The sequence below is a fragment of the Felis catus genome, chromosome C2, assembly GCF_018350175.1.
Source record: "Felis catus isolate Fca126 chromosome C2, F.catus_Fca126_mat1.0, whole genome shotgun sequence".
Classification (NCBI taxonomy): Eukaryota; Metazoa; Chordata; class Mammalia; order Carnivora; family Felidae; genus Felis; species Felis catus.
Window position 1 is genome coordinate 87,879,232 of NC_058376.1, and position 19,859 is coordinate 87,899,090.

At 40.9% G+C, this 19,859-nt stretch overlaps 1 protein-coding gene across 2 annotated transcripts in view; it reads right to left on the reverse strand.

Moving 5' to 3' along the window:
* KCNMB2 (potassium calcium-activated channel subfamily M regulatory beta subunit 2) overlaps window positions 1-19,859 on the reverse strand; it is a 238,157-nt gene that overhangs the window by 94,810 nt on the left and 123,488 nt on the right. The window lies entirely within an intron of this gene.

Here is a 19,859-nt window from a genome sequence, read left to right on the forward strand (position 1 = left end):
GACAAAACTATAAAACAGTGGTTGCCAGAGGCCAGAGGTGAGGCAAAGATTTGAGTACAAAGGTTCATTAGGTTGAGAGAACCCTATTTTGATTGTGGTGGTGGTTACATGAATCGATACATGTGTTAAGATTCATAGAACCAAATACCAAACACACAAAAATAGTCATATTCACTGTATGACAAAAGAAGGAAAGAACTATTTGGACATCCAGATGGGAGAAGCAGACAAATCTGCTGCAGTTCTCCAGTTTACGATCGTGTTTTTGATGTTGAACATGAGAAAACATAAAAACCATGAACTTGTTCCACTTGAAAATCATATGCATTCCCAAGCCACTGGAGGAAAACAGGTTTGGGAAGGTAAAAAAATCAAAAAGAAAAAGAAATAAAACTTTGAGAAGGAATACAATGAAGCCAAATGCTGTCAGCCGCCCTCTGAGAGCAGGGTTAATCGCTTCAAAAGTGGCTCAGAGGCCCAGAGTGGAGTCACACAGGCTGTCACCTAGGAGTCATAAAGCAAGACCTTCCCTACCTGTTCACTGGGGATCACGGTCAACGAGGCATCACTACTGCCTGAAGAGAAGGGTCTTGAAATAGAGCTCACTGGAATGTTCAAAGGTCCTACAACTCCCTTGTGGTGAAAAGACACTAGTGAGAGGAAAGCCCGTGACTTTGGCCTGCTTGGAGCAGTGCCAGCTTCCCTGTGCAGGATTCAGTCTGCTGAAAGGAGAGTGTCGACACTCGATCCTTATAAGGGAAAGAATAAAGCAAGTGTTGAAAATGCAAGAAACTAGGCTAAAATGTCACACACTGTGCTCCATAAGTAGCCCTAATTTGAAGACAACTGAGTAGGCCCAGCTTGGTGTAGGATGCTCATGGGAAATTCACAGGGCTTGGTTGAAGGCTATGAGAGCTAGTAGTTCAGGGACCCACCCTGTCTTTGGGGGTCCATAGCCTGAATTACACCTCATCTCATCACCACTTGGAGGAGATCCGGTTATCTCCAGAAGGGACAGATCTCATACTTTCCACAGTGTCCTGAGGCTGTCTTATTCATCTTTGCCTCCCTTAGTCTAGGAGAGTGCCTGACATACAGCAGGTGCTTAGTAAATGCTTGCTGCGGAAGTTGATAATGTCAGCTTTGTAAACCTCAAAGGGCCACGTAAGTATAAGGGATTACTTTACTGTATTAGTTGAGGAGATGCCTCCCTGAAGCTACCTTAACTCCCAGGCATAGATAACTGTCACCATGCTTGATGTGAGCAGGGGCTTTTTAACTTCAGCTGTCCAATTCTCTCTGGAGGAGTCAGCTGAAGCAAACCCATAGGGAGTGTGGACCCTGTAGGCTAGACTTTGGGTAAAGTTCCTATACTGAGGTTGTACTAGGCTCTGTCAATATTTGGAAGGCCTGGGAATAAACTTCCTGCAAGCATAGCCAAGGAAGAAAACCAATGACAGCCTGAGAAAGACAGATCAGGCAAAGGATGCAAGATATGAGTAGGAAGGCCTGGCAAGGCGTGAGGAACTTAGAAACCGGTGGAAACGTGACACAAGGCAGCATGAAAGTAAATTGTTCCTGAATACAGTGGTCTGGAGCCTATGCTTTTGGAGCAGGTGCCCAGTCTAAAAACCCAAGTCATATTAGATACGAGAATAGCAAACATAATAGAAACACTGTTTTTCTTTCCTTCAGTTTTCCATTTATATCTGGACACATCTTGATGTTGACATAGATGTATTTTAGGTTAGACATGTTGGAATTTGAATAGCTCATCTTTTTTCTTTTTTAAGTTGCTGAAATTTGCCCAAATGTGAAACACCAACATGAGCCTGACAAGCTGATCATTTAACTTACTCCAAAAAAGTAGGGTTTTATGTTTTTAAAAGCAATGCCTAAAGAGAAAGACTGACTCTACTATTATCTGTGAGTATGAACTCCTCTTCTAAAGTGAGCCAAATCCTGGAGGGATGGGGAATGTGCCTGGGAGCTCTTCAGTCTCTGATTTGGGGTCAAATAGGACCCGATCCACAGAGCACTGGGCCCCCCTGTAGTAACTAACGTGCCAGTGTTGGAAAACCTCTGCCCCTGAGATGTTCCTAAGGGCCGTGGTATTAAGATATGCAAGTTCTAATTCCTGTTCTGGGCCTTACCTGCTCTGTGACCACAAGTGAGTTACCTTTCTAAGGTTAAGTTTTCTCACTGATAAAATGGGGGGAATAATAGTATTTAGCTCATAAGACTATCCGTGAGGGAGAAAAATGAGATAGCATATGGATGTTTAGCATGTCTCTGACATGTAATAAGTGCTCAGTAAATATTTGATATTATTGATTTTATGTACATTATCTAGGCATTCAGAAATGTCAGAAATATCACATGTAGAAGAAGCAGCCAAGACCATGGCTGGAGTATAGTGGATCAAACTGCAGAACTCTTTCCCTTGGGTATGAACACTCCATGGTTAATTTGAAAGACCATTGGGAAGTGGTTGAATTGTATACCTTGGTAAGAGGGATGTGTGGAAACAGTTGGGAACAACTGACAGTAGGGACAGACATCTCACGGGAAGAGGGCACTGACAGAGAACGGTCATACAGCATGGGAAAAGTTCAGGTATTTTCAGCATCTCTACCCAAACCTCAAGCAGGGCTGAGGTACCACTGTAGACTTCTGACTTGCTTCCTGAAAATTCAACCCCTGTCTACTCAGGGTCCTGGGCAGTTCTGTTTAGTTGTCATCCTACCATGAAAGGGAAGTTCACTAAGCCAAGGGCCCTTTGTTAAATTGTGTGATTAAAACTAGAGGTGGGTGGGAAACCAAACTTCAATGGTTAAATGAACATAGCATCTAAAAAATTCCAAGTGCACAGAGTGTTTAATAATCTCTCAGTGAGTCAAAGGCAGTTCCTTTGGCAATAAATCCAACCACAGTAGCATGGTGTGGTTTTCAAATAAACTAGGTTTGTAATAGGACTTTGAAAACAGAAAGACAGCCCCCGATGCAGGTCCTACCTTGTCCCTCCTTGAAATGAATACCGCAGTCTAGCTGAAAACCATGTTAGCTCAAAGACAGAGGCAGACCCTATGTCAAAATATTGAGAAGGTAGACTTCAGAGAAATGGCTCGCACAAAACTTCCACTTGAATTCATAGAAAGAATCTTTCACTATTTGCCTCAAATAACCAGCAACTTTTTGAAACAACCCAACACACAAAACTGCACCACTGCTCTTCATATCTCTTCTCCCCAAGTGAACTGAATATTCAGGAGTTAAATTCTCTTCTGTGGCTCTTGCAATCCCCCTAGAATAGAGCTCTAAAAGGAGATAGGCAGCAGTTTCAGAAAAGCATGAGGCAATAATCAGCCAACATTGCTTACCAAAGCACAAAGCTCTTGGGAACACAAGCCATTATTCAAATCAGCCCCAAACTCTCTTTTTAAAATCCTCCAACTGAAAAAGTAGGCTGGAACCTTCAAAATCTCTCTGTAATTACCTCCAAAATAAACAAAAGTGGTCAAATATTTTTTTTTCCTCTTCAGTACTATAGAAATGCCGGGGCAGACATACGGAATTTCAGGATTAGAGAAGAAGAGCTTCAGAAAACAGAAGATGTGTTTTTTCTAGATGGAAGACTCTGGTTCAGGTGTGCTTTCCACAGTCAATCTCTCAAAGAGAAGTGGGACCCAGCCTCAAGTGCAAAAGCTGTATCTCAGGCTGACAAACATTAGGTGTTACTAACATGGCCCTTATCTTGTCACTGCTGCTTCAAAGCCTCCACTGGAGCGAAACTGTCCACCTGCAGATTAACAAGCACAAACTCTTTCACCTGACCCAAAAGAACCTTGCTATCACTGTAACCTACCTTTCTAAACATGGCTCACTCACTCCTGCTCACCATTCCTCTTTGTCATTCATAAGCACATCATGCTTTCTCCAGAGTCTACATGCTTACATATGCTGGTCTCTCTGTCCCAGGTACCCTCTCCATCATCACTCAGCAAATTCCCAGTGGTCTTCCAAGACCTGGTTCAAAGTCACTTCCTCTGTGACACCTTCCCCCACTGTCTCAGGAAGAGAAAGTTGCTCCTTTCCCTGCTCTCAGTACTCTGTGCCAATCCTTTAGAGTCTTTGGGAGCACTTGTAATATAGCTGTTTGAGGGTATTTCCCCACAGTGAACCCCTCCAGGCAAGGACTGTAAGTTATGTCCAGTATAGGACCAAATACTAGCAACTCTGAAGGAATATTTGCTGAATAAACATTGAAATGAAATATTTTGGATTTGAAAATTGAAGAAGGAAGGTCATATTTTCACGTGTGTATGTGTGTGTTACTGAAAGGACGGTGCAATTTAATCATAACCAGGAATCTTTTGTAAATTAATACCACGTTTTTCTGTCTACTAGCTATTTTTCTGAAGGTTTCCATTTCCTCATGGGTAATGCAAAAACGTGTGGAGACCTTGAGAGTTAAATAAAAATAATTATAAGGTTTTCATATCTAGAGGGAATTTCTATATTTCTTTTAAAAAAGCAGACTGTAATAAGACAATATAGACAAATACTTCTACAAGGTTAGTGATCAGACATTTGTGCATTTTGGGGTCTCTGTTACTTGGGGACTTCTATACAGGTTTGCCCTTTGGTGCTGAAATTTTTCTAATGATGGCCAATCTTAGACCACACTATTGGAAGAGGTCATGGAGAGGATGTGACCTCCAGTTGACCCACAAGCCCACCTGGGCAGTTTGAGGCTCCTCCCCTGCACCTGTTCTTGCCTACCATTTCTACAGCTGGAGCCATTTTAATAAGGCTGCTTAGAGATAATGATGGGTTCTTGAGACCAAGTGGATGGTATTCATGACTGAATCCAGTTAAGGCCTCTATATAAGCTTTTAAGAGGGCTGTGGGTGAGTGTAGCAATCTATTTATCTTGTTTGTGGGTGCAGGATACGTCTTGTAAGTTCCCTTGCTTGTGAAATCTGCCACCTACCAATCTGGAGTGGCTTTCTTCCTTGTCTCTCTTTGCCCTCTGTGTATAGGGGCCAATTTGCAAACAAACACACATCAAAAAGTCTCCTTCCTTTAAATTATCCTAGGGTTTGTATGAGGTGGTCTCAGAGCATGGCTCCTCAGGTGGCATTATAGGGCACTGCTGATGAGCCTTGAGGAAGCCCTTCCCTGCGGCAGAGATCATGTTCCTGAGGGTGGGGTAGAGAGTCGGGGGGGTAGGAGGCAGGGTGAAGGGTGGGAGTGTGGCACAGCCGGAGTCTGGTCCCAAGTATTTTGCCTCCAACAGGATGTGGGACTTTGTACAAGGCAACTCCTGTCTGCGGTTTGGTTTCTGGATTTGTTCAACCAGATCTCTAAAGTGAGCTCCAAGGACTATTTTTGCTCCAAGAGTAGGTGACTTCAGGAGTAGGTAAGTCCTTTTCTTCATTTTTAGCTATAATACTATTTTTCTTATCTTGGATGCTCTTTAAACATTCATGTGGACCAACTTCATAAGACAAGCTGATTTTGTATTGTAATTTTAGAATAGTGACTTGACTTCAAAAATTTCCTGGGGATGAGATACAGTTTCTCTTGAGTATTTGCCTATGTCCACCAGGAAAGAATAATAATAAAAATTTATAACTGCAAGATGAAGAAGCTCTAACATTTACAGAGTAATCATTGCATGTTGCTCGCTATATATGTTTTATCTCAATGTGTCCTTACAACAATTATCTCAAGGCTACGATTTTACCCTGATTTTACAGTGAGGAAACTAAGCATTGTCTAAGATCAATGGGCTGAGTTCATATTTGCACTTTTCATTTATTTTTTATTTTTGTACTGAGTTCATATTTGAACAACCTCTTCCCTCTTTTTTCCAATGGAATATATGCATATATAGTAAAAGGAATACTGAAGACAAAAAATGTAAAAAATGAGTTCTTGTGTCTATTTCCTCCTGGTTTACAGCTGCTTTACCCTTCTGTTTGGTTTTAATTTCAAACATGGTGATTTTTTTTTTACCACTTGCTATTTCCAATTCATAGATGTGTTAAAGTGCCTAGAATATAAAATTTCTCTGAATAATATAAAATACCACTTAAAACTCCAGATTAAAGAAGCAGTTTGCCCACTGGTTAAGGCAGCAATCTTTGCCTCTGATATTTACCACGTGTGAATCTGAATCCTGGCTCTGATATTTATCATCTGTGTGACCTTGAGCAAGTTACTTAACCTGTCTGTGCTTTAGATTCCCTTCTGTAAAATGGACATACTGAAAGCAGCTAATGCTGATGAGAGTCTTAACAAAATAACATGCATATAGAACAATTATTATTGCAGGGCCTCACATATAGCACACATCTTATAAATGTCCATTTTTGTTAGTTGCATTATCTCAGTAGGTTAAAATGCCATTAAAGCAAAGTCTCTGTCTTTCAACATAATGTCTTCAGCACCCAGATCAGTGGCTGGCACCGGAGTAACATTTAATAAATATTTGTTGAGTCAATATAACACCCAAACACAGCCTCCTTCTAGCAGACTGTACACGCTATTAATTAATACTCAGACAGTCTTTTGGGATAGGTTTCCAAAATAACAGGTGAATTTTTAATCAGTCCCAAGTTCCACCCATTATACACATCTACAGATTACAGCTTCTGGGTGGTAGCCACCCCCCCTCATAAATATGCTAATCTTATTATTTTCTATTGGGGAAGAGTGACCTGGAGATAGCAGATACACTATTAATCTCCTGGTTTAAATAAGGATGCTATGGTAGGAACATTTAATTTTTAATTTTTTTTTTTAGTGTTTATTTTTGAGAGAGAGAGAGAGAGAGAGAGAGAGAGAGAGAGAGAGAGAGAGAGAGAGAGAGAGAGAATGGGGAAGGGGCAGAGAGAGGGAGATACAGAATCTGAAGTAGGCTCCTGGCTCTGAGCTGTCAGCACAGAGCCAGATGCGGGCTTGAACCCATGAACCGTGAGATCATGACCTGAGCCAAAGTTGGACGCTTAACCGACTGAGCCACTCAGGCGCCCTGGAACATTTTAAAACTTAGTGGCACAATAGAAGAATTACACTCAAACCTCAAGGTGGGACATACAGACTATTTGAATACTTCCTAGTCACAGTGACCGCAGCAAACACCTTGTCTGATGGAGAGAGGGTGGAAGCAAGGGAACCAACATTCATTGCATGTCACCATAGACCAGGAAATTGATCTTAGTGACCTGGTAACTACGCTGCATTTTACATTTTCCACTTTCCAAATGTGAAATCAGAGGTTTCGACAGGGAAGTCGAACAATTGGCTTAAAGGAAGCATAACATGGTTTTGAAAGAGGTCCTTTTATTCCAAAACCAGTGCTTTCTCTGTTAAATCAAGCCTGGCACTTAGAAAAGGTTCAGTAAATGGCAAACACTAAAAAAAAAGTTAACTTTATTTCTTCTGGCCGGAGAGGATAGTGGAAGTGATACTGGGCCTATTCTTAATTTTAAGTGGAACTTTCAACCTTTTTTGAGGATTCAGTCTTCTCTAGCATTTTGGGTTGAACCCCGGGCTCTCTGGAAGAAAGGGCTTTATTGACTGAGAGATTCCTTGCAGCACCAAGTGAAGCTAATCTTGCAGCGGGGCCCTATTCTATGGTCTTCCAACAACTTGCACAAGAAGCCCATGGAATGCCTCATGGAAAGCTTGCATCCTGCCCTGCCCTTACCACCAGTTTACCAAAATAGAATCTTCAGGGGTTAGGCCTGTAGATCTGCATTTAAAAAACCTCTGGGGCACCTGGGTGGCTCAGTTGGATAAGCTTCCAGCTTTGGCTCAGGTCATGATCTCACAGTTCATGAGTTCAAGCCCTGCATGGGGCTCTGTGCTGACAACTTGGAGCCTGGAGCCTGCTTTGGATTCTGTGTCTTCCTCTCTCTCTGCCCCTCTCCCGCTCCTACTCTGTCGCTGTCTCAAAAATAAATAAACGTTAACCTCTAGGTGATTCTGATGCATCTTAAAATTTTATAAACCAATTCTAGGACTTTGGGGGGACACTGTAACAGGTGGACCCCAGGGATAGGCTTTATACACTCTGAGTCTAGAGAGACTGGGGAATGGGGACCTCCTCTGGGCTTCTCTGAATGAGAACAGGTCTCCCAATGTCCATGTACCAGGCTTCCTTTTCCTTTGAGGAATGACAAAGTCTTGCCTCTTGGTTTTTAGAAGATAGTAGGGGAATCTGTTTTCAGGGGAGAGGCAGGGCTGGGCAAGAGGAAGACTGTCTGGCACTTACCGAGGGGACCTGGCTATGATAGAAGTTTCAGGAATTTAGAATTAAGTTCTGTCTGCAAAATGAGAATAAAAATAATGCTTGCAGATGAAATGCCAGGTTAAGGGTTAATGATGTGAAGGGTTTTGTTTGTATTGTGGCCATTAATCTTCACAGTGAAAATCTATGCAAATGTGCACAATTAAAATAGAGGCACTGTGGCATGGTGGTGAAGTGTTTGTGCTCTGGAAGACCTGGATTTGAATTTTGATTCCATGTTGGCAAGTGCTGTTTCCTTCCCTCTCATGGACTCCCTTTTCCCTTGTGTGAAAAGGGATTTATCGTGATATCTACTTCATGTGGTAGCTGTGAGGGGTAAGTGAACTGTAAATAAGCTAATGATGTAAAGAGACTAGCCCTGGTTCTTAGAATATAGTAAGTGCTCAATTAATGTCTCTTTAACAGGAATCTTGGTAAAGGCAGGGCCAACGTCCACGCAGTTCATCACTCTGTCTCCAGTTCTTTGTGCAGACTAGGCATTCAACAAATATTAAATATGGGTTGAATACACGAATGGAAGCCAGAGAGGAAGCATGTGATGGCCAGGGCCTCATCAGAAGCATTGGAGGGAATTATAATATTGATACTATAAGATGGTTTAATATGAAAATTAACAAGATCCTTAGGGAAGATGGAAATCTTTCCAAACTTTGCTCCCTATTTAGTACCAGGAAGAATTTGGATGTTTTGAGTACCTTTCATATGCAAAATGGCTTCTCTTACACACACACACACACACACACACACACACACACACACACACAGAGTTATAGCCCCACAAGCAGGGAAGAAACACAAAACTGCTTTCCTCTAGCTGGCATGCAAATCTGGAATCTAGAATTACTGAGTTTTGGAATGTGGCACCTGAGAATTGTGTCCTGATAAGGTTCTCTCCAGAGCCCCAGACTGTGGTGCATTGCCTCCTCCAATTTGGATGTGTGCGGTTAAAGGACGATGGGGAAAGGCAGGAATGAGACGTTTGAAGTGATTGTAATTTGTAATCTGGGGCTCTGAGAAGGAGCTGGAGCTGAGGCCCTCCTTGATTCCTACAGCCTGAGGGTGCCCTGTAATTCAATGGTAGTTTTGTCTAACTATATTACTTCAGGTCCCTGGGGCACCTTCCAGGGCAGGGGATCTGAGAGCAAGGCATAGACAGGGGCCCCAGTGGCTGGTTTGGGCAGGCTTCAAGTATCAGAAAGGGGGAGTATGCATTTCCAGGGCTAGGCTGGGATTTAAGTGTGCTGGCAGAAACTGCTTTTTTTTTTTTTTTCCTGGGCTCCTCTGAAAGTCTTTGAGACCCAACTATGAATTCTAAACAAGCATCTTATCTGCATAATCTGTTACTTTATCTGTAAAAATGGTGGAAGTAGTTTTCTCCCAGAATCTCATCGGAGATGAAATAAGAGCTACGTGAAATTGCTTAGATGAACAGTACAAACAAAATCCTGGGGAGACTGGTAAACAAGTACCAGAACTTCATTAAACCAATGTGTTAATTAAAAAGAATTCTCAACTTCCACTAAAACAGAATCTCTATTTGATTCTGTCTGTTCATTTGAAATTACCGAACTTAGGGGCGCCTGGGTGGCGCAGTCGGTTAAGCGTCCGACTTCAGCCAGGTCACGATCTCGCGGTCCGTGAGTTCGAGCCCCGCGTCGGGCTCTGGGCTGATGGCTCGGAGCCTGGAGCCTGTTTCCGATTCTGTGTCTCCCTCTCTCTCTGCCCCTCCCCCATTCATGCTCTGTCTCTCTCTGTCCCAAAAATAAATAAACGTTGAAAAAAAAAATTAAAAAAAAATGAAATTACCGAACTTAATGAACAGAATTCTATTATTTAGAATCCATAATTTATGCTTTTGACTACTTTAGAAGTGCCCTTTCTGATGTTTAATTGAGTTAGTCTTACTGTATTAAAAAAATGAGTTAAAAAAACACATTGTGTTAACTTGTCTTTTGCTATTGATCTAGCACTGTGACAGCTGCTAGTGACAAGTCTCGGAAAACCTGTATAAAGTCAAATGCCCTCTTCTGTGGTTCAGTTTCAATACTTTGTGTGTCACAGCCTATGGCTGCAAGTTTAATTCAAGACCTCTTCAGAGCTGAAGCGCAGGTGACTTAGCTAAGGTGCCTGGAAAGCAGGAAGTATGTTGCCTAGCAACCAGAAACATTTGAAAATATCCAGTACATCTTCTGTTCAGTGTTCCCAGTCTTCCTGTTTTTCCAATACACATAGCAGATGTCAAGCCTCCCGTTTAAAATTTAAACACATGAAACACCATAGTGAAAAGCAGGGACAGCACTTCCATTTGCAAACTAACAAACTGGCTTCAGGAACCAAATCTTGGGGAATTGCAGAGACTCCTTTCCTTCATGTTGATTTCCCCCAAATAGAACTAGGACACTGCTTTTTTCTCCCCCCTCCTTTAACCTGTAAGAAGAGTTAAGCTGCTTATAAATCAGGGATGCTTGCCAAGAATGTTGATAAAGATGGCAAGAATAGAAAAAGACTTGAAAAGATCATTCACTGATTTCATCCATTCTTTCATTCATCCATTGGTGGATTAACAAATAATACAGTATTGTTTAGTAATAGCCAGAAATCACACACATTTGGGTTCTGTGCCCTACCTTGCTCTGTGAATGACCTCATTTGCAATTAGTTAACCTCTTACCAAGTTTCAATTTCCCCCTCCTAAAAGGGAATAACAGGACCTGCTTTGTAGGTTTTTTGTTTGTTTTAGTGAGAATATAATGTAATCTAGTTGGTAAAGGGATCAGCCGAGATCATGGGACAGAGGGAGCTGTCAATAAATTGTGGTTGATACTGTTGCTCCTTCATTTTTGTTGGTAAATTCACTAAGTCCACACCATGATACGGAGGTGTTTCTAACTTAATGGAAAAGAGTATAGGCTCCAGAGTCTGACTACCTGATCAAGCAAGTTTCTTAACCTCTCAATGCCTCAATTTTCTCAGGTATAAAGTGAAGCTAATGATAGCATTGTACTCCACACGTTGTGAGAATGGAACAAGAGACCATTTGTAAAGAGCGTAGCCCAATGGCAGGCACACAGGGTTAGCATTTCATGAACGTTGGCTATCATCTTTATCATTCTGTATCTTTGCCACTGGAGTTACAAAGATGAATAAATCATGGTCCATGGTCTTAAGTAGCCTCGTGGGGGTAGAGGCACTTGCCGGAGCACACTTATAAGGAATTAACTAGATGGGGATAATGATAATAGAGGTGTAAACAGAAGGCAGTAGAAGCCCAAGGCCAGGTGAAACCCTCCTAAGGCAGCTATTGGAACTATGGTTCTCGCACTTGGCTACACATTAGAACTACCTTTAAATGACTGATGTCTGCATTCTCCTCCCAGAGACTCTGACCATTGGTATGGGGCATATAACCTGGGCATTTTAAATAAGGATTGTTTTAAAGCTCTTGGATGATTTTAATGTGCACCCTAGTGTCGATAGTGATGACATTTACTGCAAAATTGGCACAGGTATCTGGGAGGAGCCGTGAAGTTTTTGCCCTTGTTATCTCTATCTTGCCACGAGCATTTCAGAGTAGTAACTGCAATAGTAGCAATTCCTCTGTTCTTCCGTGTAGTAGTATTAGCAGTAATACTAACACTGACAGTAACTGCTATCGTTTATTTGGAGCACACTGTGTGCCAGGCACCGTGCCGGGGGCTTCTAATGTATCTCATTTAATCATCCCAACAACCCTAAGAGTTAGGGGACTTTTCTCTCCTTTGCATTGATGAGGAAACTAATGATCAAAAATTGACCTTGTTTACCCAGAGTCTCACGATTAGTAAGTGCCAGATGCCTCTGCTCCCTGCAACTCAGCCACAGGCTATCACTGTCTACCAGAGACCTTGAAACTAGACCCTGGAAATCAATGCTACTGGCCACTCACATTCTCCCTCAGGCCTTTCTCCTTACATTTCTACTTGCAAATAGAAAAAAAAATGAGGTCTGGTTGCTCTGTGGCACTCCAGTGGCTGTGTTTTGTGTTGAAATGTTAAATAAGCTAGCTGTGAGGCCCCTGGTGGGGAGGAACCCAGAGTCACCCTGGGGACACAGGGCTTTGGAGTGGACTGCAGTGTGAACCTGTGGAGGACTGGGGTCAGGGAGGTAGGAGAGCAAATTAGGCATTAGAGCTGGGTGGGGGTGGGGCTGCAGAGAGACCTGTTCTTGTTGATCACAAGAAGAAATCTAGGCCTGCCATAGTGACCACAGCCAGAGAAAAACAACTTTCTCCTTTCTTGAAGTCCCTGATGGTACAGTAGCTCTGGCCTGGATTGGGAGTGGAAGGCTGTGAGGTTAACAAGACAGGGGAGACCAGACTAGAGCTATGTGTCTAGTCAAAGTTTCTCTGCACTCATTTGGAAATAGTGTAGACCTTTGAAGTGTGGTTGTTTCTATACACTGAAAGGGATAGGTCAGTGAGGGTGGCTAATGTGGCCTTACACATACAAAGCACGGTGTATAACCACAAAACGAACGTCAAGGGCTGTTTGGGGAAGGTCTTTGTGTATATTATCTCATTTCATTACTAAAAAATGCTATGAGCTTGGAATTATCATGATCTTGCTACAGATAATTATACTGATCAAAAGTTTAACTTGTTTTATTGAATCTCTAGTACTCTAAAGGTTTTTTGCTGAAGATCAAGCAGCTGGTGATTTGAGAGCTAGGCAAACGCCTCCTGTCTATGGCTATGGATACCAAAGGCAAGGATGGGGGGGGCATGAAATATAGATGTTAACCAGTGTGGGTCTTGGAGTGGATGTTCACATCAAACCTCCAACAGCTGGTCACGAGATCGGATGGGCCAAGGTTTTCCCCTACCCCTAAACACTTGAAGGTGTCTCCTGTAGTCTGACTGGGGGTAGGGGAAGCAGTACCTAGTGGTAGTACTAAACCAAATGTGTCTTCCATGTTGGTACTTTTCTCCTTCTGCTTCTGGGTTTACTTTTCTATGCAAACTTTTTTGGAAGAAGAGGATGGGATTTTATTCCTTTTAACTTTGATTATAGGATACTTGGCATTCTATTTCCTGGCAGAGATGGCTTTGACTCTAAGTTTGGTGTTTGCTTTTAACAATAATTATTTTAGATATGCTACATCTAAATAACTGTTCAAAAGCATAGGCATGAATAATTTTAAAAAGTTAGAAAAATAAGACTATTATAGACAACTCTAAAAAGTTTTTGTTTTGTTTTGTTTTTGGTCTTTCCCCAAATACAAACATCAACCCTTCTGAGTGTGTGTGTATGTTATGTGGGTGTGTGTATCTGGAACTCATTTTCAGACCTTCTTTCCTGTGTGATTAAACTCTAATTTTAACATTCCTGTAATTTTACATTTACAAAAATAAAACCTACTCCCATTTATATTACTTCAATGTAGGCAATGAAATATGTATCCACAATTCATAGTATCTCATATGGGTTCTCAGCTAGGCCAGTCCCACCAATGGGATGGCTTGTGAGGCGAACCAGGCTTGATTTTTGATAGGTCTCTACTAATGGCTGATTAAGATCTCCCACCTGCCCAAGTGCTGCTGTACAGTGACAGCCTGGCTGTCACAGGCCTGTGACTCAGCAGTGATTACCGGGGAGTGTGTCCACATTCCCACATGGATACCACGGGAGGAAGGTCAGAAACTCAGGCTAGGTTTCTGCTCAAATCAGGTCAAGCTGCCTGATATCCCTGTATAGGGATATAGGGATATAGTCAGTACATTTTCCTCAGAAATGGTTGGATTGGGATCCCAGCTTGAGGGCTGAGGCTGGGAGCATGGGGTTCTCTGGGACCTGGGACCATAGATTTATGGGAAAGGGCCTGGGTTTTGGTTTAGAGGACTTAGGAAAAGTGGCCAAAGGAGGGTTTATGGTAACTTGGGTTTGAATTTGAAAAAGGCGAAAGGGTGGTCAGTACCCAGAGAGGGGAGAACAGAAACTGAAGAGGCTGGAGACTCACAGAAGTTGCATTTTCTAGAAGTTAGGAATTGATGATGATTGGAAAACACTGTGGCCACTCAAATATGCTCTTTATTCTTAGCCTTAAATGAAAAGACCCTGTGAATGGGCTGGTACTGAGCACGTGCAAGAGAGGCAGAGTTGAGTCTTGATCCTCACATTAACTGGTATGAATTTGAGAAAGCCGGTTAACCTTTTGTATCTCATGTTGTTACATTGCAAGAGAAGAGGAAAAGTGATTACTTGTTTCTCTCGTCTGACAAGGTATTTTTAAAATTTTTTTTTTTCAACGTTTATTTATTTTTGGGACAGAGAGACAGAGCATGAACGGGGGAGGGGCAGAGAGAGAGGGAGACACAGAATCGGAAACAGGCTCCAGGCTCCGAGCCATCAGCCCAGAGCCCGAGGCGGGGCTCGAACTCACAGACCGCGAGATCGTGACCTGGCTGAAGTCGGACGCTTAACCGACTGCGCCACCCAGGCGCCCCTGACAAGGTATTTTTAAATAAATGTTTTGCCTCTATGAAAGGGAGAATATTTGTTTAGAGTTGTTCTGTCCAGGAGAATTTTTTTTTTCCTGCAATGATGGAAATGTTCTATAACCATGCACTGATCGATTATGGGGCCACTAGACACAAAAGGCTCAAATTGAGCACTTGAAATATGACTAGTGAGTCTAGGATACAGAATTATAAATTTAATTAAGTTAACTGAACCCCACCTTTGGGTGATGCCTAAAACATTTTACAAATGACATAAACCAGGGAAGAGATCTCTTATTAGGTGACCTTTCTCCTTGGGGACTGCCACCACTGTTTGGAACCATCTGAGATGATTATATGAAAGTGTAATTTGTATAAAAAATACAGGAAATGCCATTTTTTTTTTACCATGGTACTTGAAATTTAATTGTTTTCCATGGAGGATGAAGATTTTAAATAAAATTATCTGAACATAAAAGCACTTCATCAACTACTAAAGCTGTATTTCTCAATTCCAGCATTATAAATTGAGAGGCTTCTCTTCTCCAGGGCATGACATTCATTGGTCTATGAAAAAAAAAGGCATTTCGTTTATTGCTTAAGAAATACACCTTAGACTTGCCTCCTGAATATCCTTGGGCTTTTAAAACCCTGGGAATTGTGTTGATTTATACCATCATTCAAACCACCCAATTTCTCATCTTAACATCTTATAATAAATGCTTGAAATTACTCACAGATTAAGTCCTTTGAATTATTCAGTATTTAGAAAGAGTTTGGGCCTATAGCCAGCAGTGATCCACATGGAAGAGCCAAGATCTACATTCATGGAAGCAGATACATGTTCACAGGAACAAAACGTATGGAGAGCATTTATACATTTGCGTGACTCTCAAAGTTTTCATGGCTCATAAATGAGCTCGTGTGTGTGTGTGTGTGTATTTTCCTCCCCACAACTTTTGGTCCAACATTAACTGAGTACCATTAATTAAAGAATAAGTGTTTTTCCCCATGATTAAAACATTTATATTCTTTGTAACTTTCAATCTGAATAATGGACTTGAATAGCTACTGCTTTTTTTTTTTTTCTGGGCATCTGAAAGGGACTTACTGGGGTCTCTACATGACCACCTCACTAAAATGACCATCTAGAAGCCAAAAGGACACAAATGGAGAGCTAAATATCTCCCTGTTCTTTTTTCTTTTTTCCTCCCCAGCCACATCCTCTTTGCTTTCTGAAAGCTTTAGGAATAATGGAATGGTGGAAAGCATGTAAACAAACCACGACTTCAAAAACCTTCCAGATCTATGACCTATGCTCCATTCCAGCTTCCTCCTCTACAAAATGAGAGTATGGATATCTGTTAAAAACATGAAAATATCAAGGATTCAGTACCTAGCAAACTAGGAGTCTCTTAGTAAATGCTTATCAATATTATTGGTCAGACTTCACTGTCCTCTTTATTTTCTGGTCCTCTGTCCCTTTTTTGTTTCCCTCCTTTTTTCTCCTTCTTTGTTTTCTGTTAATTTTAATCATCCTTTTCATAGTCCTCTCAGCCATCCTAAAACTTTAAAGGAATAAGACTATATGTATAATTAAGTAACCTTCATCCCTTTCTTTGTCTAGATTTCCTTTAGTCTGCAAATAGAGCAGGAATGACTATCTGTATATCTATAGAGTATATTTTTAAAAAGCTGGTAAAGTTGAGGATCCCATTAGGTTGAAGATACTTAAGAGTAAAGGAAAAATGTATTAAGTACCCACTTTATATCAGGCCCTGGGATTAGACACCTGCAGTAAGGAAGGCGTGTGTGGTCTGTGTACCCTAACTCCATTGGCTTCCGTGAATAGAGATTTGACAGTGATGGGCTCAGACTAGGTTCCTATCCCTTGTTTCACCATTTTCAGCACTAGTCGTTATATAGAATTTTAAAGAAAGAATTTTAAAGAAAATCATCAGACTAGATCTGTTTTTGCTTTGGAAAAAATCCACCTTAGAATGTAAGCAGCATTAATTGAGTTTAGATTGGCTGTTACAGTAAAATCCTAGAAGAGGAGGACCTTTGGCTCTTATACTATGGCTCAGTGGGCCTCAGTTTCACACTCACATAGCCAGACACTCTAAGACTTTAGGGCTCTATTTGAAGAGTATTTTAAAAACACAAGCAGGGGCGCCTGGGTGGTTCAGTCAGTTAAGCGTCTGACTTTGGCTCAGGTCATGATCTCACGGTCCATGAGTTCGAGCCCTGTGTCGTGCTCTGTGCTGACAGCTCAGAGCCTGGAGCCTGTTTCAGATTCTATATCTCCCTCTCTCTCTGCCCCTCCCCTGTTCATGCTCTGTCTCTCTCTGTCTCAAAAATAAATAAACATTAAAAAAATAAATAAAAACACAGGCAATTTCTTGCATTCCTTTTTAAACATTACTCCTCAGGAGGACGTGATTGAAGATGAGTTGGGAAAAGAGATGAGCTCTCGTTCCTTTTGTTTTAGTGCTGTTGGCTGGAAGTGCCTCCTCTGGTCTCTTTTAAAATCTGTTACATTAGAAATGGAAGAAATTGGAGAATAATTATGTTCTTGAAGGAAATAGCCGTGTATTGACAGAAAATTTCTTCACATCTTTGGACCCATGATTCCTTTTTAGAGAAAGAAGGGCATTGGGCTAGCACTGTATGGTCTGAAAAGTCCTTTCAAGAATCGAAGTTTCAGGGCTCAGGTACTTTAACAAACCATCCTAGTCAGGGGATGGTAAACTGGAAGAAAGTTTGTCCATACACTTTCTAAAATATTTGCCTACTTCTTTTTTTTTTTTAATTTTTTTTCAACGTTTATTTATTTTTGGGACAGAGAGAGACAGAGCATGAACGGGGGAGGGGCAGAGAGAGAGGGAGACACAGAATCGGAAACAGGCTCCAGGCTCTGAGCCATCAGCCCAGAGCCCGACGTGGGGCTCGAACTCACGGACCGCGAGATCGTGACCTGGCTGAAGTCGGACGCTTAACTGACTGTGCCACCCAGGCGCCCCATATTTGCCTACTTCTTAAGGGGTTAGGCACAAACTAGAATTTTAAATCTGATAAATGTTTTAGACGGTGAAATGGGATTCTTTAGTTGATGGAAGTACTGAATTGTGTACCAGAAGACCTGTTTTCTTGTTTTTGTTTTTTTTTAAGCTAGTCTTGCAGCCATAAGTGATTAGTATGAACTCTTTGGGCTTTAGTTTTTCCACTGTAAAATTAATATAATTATGCCTGCGCAGAATTACGAAGATTGAATGAGGTTATGCACATGCAAGTACTTTGCAAACTCAAAGGCTTTAATAGATATAGATCCCTGAATCACTTCCACCTTTTTTTGGGTATGTTTCAGAAATTCCATATGCTGCCCTTAAATTGGTTGAAGCTGTGACCCTTAAGCTTCATTCCAGTCTTGAGTCTACCACATGAGGATCTTCCTGTGGGTGAATTATCCTCAGTATTGAATATGACCACATTTTTTTCTAATGGGAAATCCTATTTTATGTCAATGATATGTTCTTAAAATTTTGCATAGTGTATAATTTGGATAACTGAAAGCTAATTTTCCCATATTGGTAAGTAAAAAGGAGAGTGCATTGTTGGAACACAGAAATCTACAGCCATTATGACAATTCCTCCCTACTTCCTCTTTCTTCTTCCTCCTCACTTATTCTTTCTGCTGTTCTCCCCATTTTCTTTTTCCTCTTCTTTTTCTTCTTTCTCTCTCCTTTTTCTCTCTTCCCCCTCCTTCAGAGATGCTTTTATATATCTAGATGCAGAATTACCTATTATTTTTAGAGCTTTCTCCCCCAAATCAGCAGCCCATTGTCTCTTGGTACTTGTTTGGCCTTCTTTAAAGTATTTTAGCATATCTGATCTTTCTTCCAAAGTTGTTTATTTTGGGAGTTTGTTTTTTGCACTAGCAACATGGTTTGATTAATGATTAGAAACTTTGCTATAGTATTTAAAAAGGGGAATATAATCATAACACTGAATGTTACAGATTTCCATTTCCATTCAAGGAAACTCAGTTTGGCTAAGTTTAATACTTAAATGGCAAGTGCAACAGGCTATAAAGAAAGCAACAGAGAATGAAAGTGCTTGAATATTTCCAACCTCTGTCAACACGTGAGTTTTCTTTATGAAATCCAGCTACACATAACTGCTGCTGGGGCCCCTGATATCCCCTTTCCCTTTGGTGAGGTTTCCATAGTAATATTTAGAAATAATTCATCTTTTCAATAGAGGTATTATGGAGTGGTGGCAAGAATATGACTGGAGAAGACTCAAGTTCAAGTCCTGATCCCACTACTCAACTAACCTTAAGACCTTGGATAGACACCTAACCATGCCTTCAATCTAGATTTCTTTAGACAAAGGAAGAGGTAAAGCATTTCTCAGAGTATTTGGGTATCAAATGAGATCATTTAGATGACTGTGTCCTGTGACTTCTAAAGTGTTATATAAGTTCTGTATGTTATTCCTGGTGAAATATCTCCTCTTTTGAACACTACTCCAAGCACAATAAAATGGGAGAAAAATAATCTTAAGAATCTGTAATTACCAAGATACTTGCCACTATCAGGTCAATCTGAATTTTTTACTACCCTTTTATAGGAGAGAATGTCACAGATTTACTAGAACAACAGAAATTTAGATTATAATATGCAGTACTTAGTATTTTTTTTATATTAGGATTTTGTGAATGTTCCTTCATTTAAAATTTTGTGATATGTAATAATGCTCTGAAGACTTTTGTTTAGCTTAAGTCCAAAATGAGAAGTTTAAAGTTCTTTTTCTCTGTTTCATGTATTTTTAATACTTATAGAGTATTTTTTTAATAGGTGAAAGACATGTAAACATTTGTTCAAACAGGAATATGCACTGATAGCAAAAGCTGATAGACATTGGTATTCACATTTTTTGATGGGAATATAAAGGGAATTCACTATACTTAAGTATACTCTATTGTTTCATATTTGCCAACTTCCTTTTTCCCTTATCAAAGAATATGCAAATATAAACAAACAAATTTACATAGACATGAAA